Genomic DNA, 4,910 nt, shown 5'->3' on the forward strand with positions numbered 1-4,910 from the left:
CAATGCGGAAGACAGAGTTTCTATCCTTGATCGAGGAAGATCCCACATGCCTCGTGGCAACTAAGCTCGTGCACCACAACTACTGAAACCCAAGCAGCCTGGAGCTCTGCAAAGAGAAGCCACTGTGATGAAAAGCTCGTGCACCCCAACTAGAGTAGTCCCTGCTCACTGCAACTAGAGAAGAGCTTGGGCAGCAACAAAGACCCCAAAATAAAATAAATAATAAAGTAAACATAAAAAAGAACTACTTAGCACTGGGCAGCAGTCAAGCTCTTCACTTGGGTTCTCTCACTGAACCCTTACAACAGTCTGGGAGACAGATGCCACTAGGATGGCCATTTCCCAGATGGGAAGACTGGAGCTTCAGCAAGTTGCCCAGTGTCACACAGCTAACAGGAGGCACATACAGGCTTTGAACCCAGGCCTCCGTGCTCCTTCTGTCCAGGTTCTGAACCACCTGGCCACAGGAGCCCAGATATTGATTCTTCCTCCAGGGAAGACCCCGGAGACATGGAGAGGCCATGCTTCATGCCCCTGTCTGGCCCCATCAGCCGGCCAGAAACCCAAAGGTTGGAGAAGGTGGGGGCAGTTTGAAAGAGGACAAGACAAGTAGGCAGGCTGGGGTCCCAGAGCCCATAATAAGGGATATAAAATGCTTTAGAGAAGGAGACCAAGGCTAAGAAAGGTCCCCCAGGGGCTTGCCAGTAGTGAGCCGGGAAGACAGACCTGTACTTAGATCCACATATTCCTATTGCTGATGCTGTGACCTTGAGCAAGTGGCCTAACCTCTGAGCCCCAAGTCACTTCACTGGGAAACGGCCTGCATTGGCACTGGGCAAGGGGGAGCTCTGAAGACCAGATGAGGTCCCAGCAGTAAGCACAGGGCACCATTGCTGGTTCACAGTTGGTGCTTCATAAATGTTCCCTCCTGCTCTCCCTGCAGGGCACTGATTTAAGGGGGTGGGGCTCAGAGAACCCCGGGGGAATCCATTGCTTTGAAGCCAGAGACCCAGTGCGGTGGGTGGTTCCCTGGTGCTGAAGGAAGCCTCTTCTGAGACCCTTGTGTTGAGGGTATAAAGCAGTTGGGGAGGGAGGGGCCAGCTGTCCAGAGGGACTGCTTTCCTCAGGATTCAGGGCAGGGGGCTCAAGCCCCAGGTCTTTTTATCCCCTAAAACCGGCTGTGTAGCTCAGGAAATGAAGATTTCGTAACCACAACAATATATAATAATAAAAATAGCAACTGTAAGGCAGACACTTAGCATTATTAGCAGGCTAGTTTATCAGCAGAGCACTCAGCAGGCATTAACTAATTAAAACTCCTCCAAGGTAAGCAGTTATTGATTTGTGAGCAAAGATAAAAAGAGCTCCACAAGGAGGTACTTATGTCCAACCACGCTGAACAATGAGTCAGTCTCGGGCCCCAGTGGAGTCTTCTGATGGCTCCATTCCCAGGGGGTGGGGGCACTGCCTTGGGGGGGAGGTGGTCTGAGACCTCTTGATGGAATTGGATCCTGTGCCCCAGCAGTTACCTTCAACTGCAGAGAGAAAGAAGACAGCCAACCTTGCCCTCGAGAGGAGGAGGAGGGAGGAGGTGGCCTGGGCTAAACAGATAATCATGATATACGGTCCTAGGGATGCAGGGAACGAGCAGACGGGTGGGAACTTCCTGCGGTCGCTGCCGTCCTTAGGGGGGGTTTGGGGTTGCTGTTGAGGGCTTTGCAATGACCCACTCAGTGCGTCTGGCCAGCTTGTCCTCCTCGAGGCCTGGAGGGTTTTGGCCTGAGCAAGCTCTGGGATGCTCAGTCCTGGGACCAACGAGACGCACCCCTCCTCCTGGCTGTAATAGCACCACTTTTTAAAGCCAGTGGGTTCTTTCCACCAGTGCTGTGTCCCAGGCACAGGTTTTTATCCTGCAGCCATAAAGCGGGATCAGGGAAGAATTTACAATCAAGGCTATAAAGTGATAATAGCAAAGGGGCTATTTCATTGGGTTCAAGTGGAGGTGAGCGAGGGGTTCAGAAGTTCAAGACCTCCAGGCATTTCCTGGCTGCTGATAATCATCCCTGGGAGCTGAAACCAGCTGGTGTCCCAGACACAGAAGCTTCCTGAAGACAGAATAAGGGGGGCCATTGTTCATGGTTCTTGGCTTAGACTGATGGACAACTGTTGGCTCAGGTGGTGCCCCAAGACAGGCAGTGGGGGTGGGGTGCCATCTTCCCTGTCTCTCACCTGTGTAGCACCTGGGGAGATGTCTTCTCCAGCTTCCACCCTACCCTGAGAGTGTAAATAGAGGGGTAGAGCACGGCCAGAGACATCAACCATGCCCTGCCATGAGGGGTCTGACAGCCCTGGGTTCCTGTCCCAACTCCCACTTACTGGCTGTGTGACTTTGGGCAAGTCCCCCCACCTCTCTGAGCCTGGTTACTTATTTGTCTATGAGGAGGACAACACCTCCCTTAACTGAGGTCACAGCCTGGCACACAGGCTCTTGGGTCTTCCCCTCGCCATCCTTCTCTTCTCTCTTGCGGGGTCCTCTACTTCCTAGAACTCAGAGAATTGGACCTGAAGGGGCCTGGGAATCATCCATAGGTAGTGGTGAGAGGTGGAGGGCAGGAGCCCATTCCCAACTAAATTCTGGTTCCAACCTGGATCCCTCTTAGCTCTGTGATCTCAGGCAAGTTTCCTAACCCCTCTGAGTCCCAGTTTCTACCTTCAGAGGAGACAGATTTTGGTACTGATGTTCTGAGGCTGGACACCTCACTGGCTGCTGAATCTCTCCTAGAAGAGCCTTCACTACATACATTTAAAGGGGACTCAGGGAGGTAGGGTACTTCCCAGCATCTGAAGAAGGAAGGTGCTTCTTGCTTGTCCTAACTGGGGTACTCAAGTTTTAAAATACAGAGACACGTGTCAGCGGCAAGACGGATTTGCTGAAGTGGTCAATGTGATCGGCCATAGAAACTTTAGTGTTCGAATCTTCTTTATTGCCACAAGAATCCAGCAGCATTTTGGGGAACTATTAGGGTAGGGGTTAGCAAGTGATGACCTGTGAGAAAAATCCGACCCACTACCTGTTTTTGTAAATAAAGTTTTATTGGAACACAGCCATGCCCATTCATTTACATATTATCTCTAGCTACTTATGAGCTACAAGGGCAGAGTTAACTAGGTGCTACAGAGACCATAAAGCCTAAAATGTTTGCTACCTAGCCCTTGATAAAACACATTTGTAACCCCTGGCCTGGTGGCTGGGGGTCTGAGGCTGGGATCTGGGCTTGAATCCAATGCCCGACCTTCATTTTATAAGAGAGGAAGCTGAGAGTCAGTGATTTGTCCACTGCCACATGATGGTGGGCTGGCCTCTGAGGGTTGGATACAACACAGTCAGCTCAGTCCTGTTCCAATCCAGGGATCACAGTGACGACAGTGGAAATCTTTTGGCAGACCCTCAGCTGTCCCAACAAGTGTGATGTGCTTTGCAGTTGGTGAAGCAGATTCTAGTCCCTTGTTTTCTCTCCTAGGCAAGATCATTTGGGTTTTTCTGAGATGTTACAAGGAAACCTGAACAAACTTCTTGGCCAACCCAATATTTGTGTCAATAAAAGTTGAATGAAGGGATGTACAAGGGAATTCATATATGTTTTAGAGCAATCATTGAAATTCCCATGACCAGCATTGGCAGATTTTGAACTCAGAGCCCCATCTGCTCCTTTCTGGCTTCACCATCAAGTTCAGAAGCTTCAGCATCCTTTTGCATTCAAGACACAGGCCAGGACCAGCTGAGCACATGGGAGAATGCTCAGGACCCCAGGCTGTAATTTAATCCATCACCCCAAGCTCTCTGCCTGACATTTCCTCTGTTTATGTTGTGGGCCATCAGACCCACATGGGCTTTATCCACTGGTCAGGCACCAAGACACAGAGTTTTACAGAACACCTCTTTCACAGACACCTCTTTGAGTGAATATTTGAGAGAGTGTTTTCCTGTCATAAAAAGAAAGTTGTGTTGGAAAAACCTACTGTAGAGCACATGGGCCCCTGCTCAGTGTTATGTGACTGCCTGGATGGGAGGGGGGTTTGCGGGAGAGGGATACACGCATGTGCATGGCTGAGTCCCTTCACCGTTCACCTGAAACTATCACGGCATTGTTCATTTGGCTATAGCCCAATGCAAGATGTTTTTGGTGTTAAAAAATAAATAATTTTTCTTTTTTAGAGGAAGTTATGTTGGTGGCGTGCCAGCACTGGCCGTGGGAATTGGAGCCTCGGCGGATGGTTTCTCTCCCTTCTCCCTTCCCCTCCCACCAAATCCAGGAGGCTCCTGGGGCTGGGGGGGAAGCCCTTGAAAATCTCCTGGAGGCTCCACAGCCAGCAAAGGGGTCCAAGACACACCTGGAATGAGCATCTGTTTCTCTGGACTCCCTCTGGGGAGTGGGGCTGCAGTGTGGTACGGAAAAGAAGGCAGAAGGCACGGAGCCTGATGGACTTGGGTTTGGATTAGAAATTGGTCACGAGCTGTGTGGTTTTGAGCCTGTCGTAAGACCTCTGTACACCTCTTTCTTCATCTGTGAATAAGGACAATAGGATTCCCTGTTGGTTCAGTGGATGGGTCCAAGAGTTTTCTTCCAGACGTTAGCAGCTGCCAAGTGGATTAAACACAATAATCCCCCAAAGGACCTGGACCCAGCAGGCCCTCGTGGGATGGCTGTCTGTATTCTTCTTGCTCTTGTCTTCAGTCCTGGCATCTCCACCTTTCCCTCCTCTGGGGCCATGGAAAGGATCTATTCACACAGAATCTGTGATGGGGCTGTAGGAGAATGGCGAGGAGGGACAGGGGACTAGAGACCTTGTCCTGGGAAGGACCAGAGGTCGATGAGCTGGGGAAGACAGGACTCATGTGGACACTGTCG

This window comes from Odocoileus virginianus, chromosome 23, assembly GCF_023699985.2.
Source record: "Odocoileus virginianus isolate 20LAN1187 ecotype Illinois chromosome 23, Ovbor_1.2, whole genome shotgun sequence".
Lineage (NCBI taxonomy): Eukaryota > Metazoa > Chordata > Mammalia > Artiodactyla > Cervidae > Odocoileus > Odocoileus virginianus.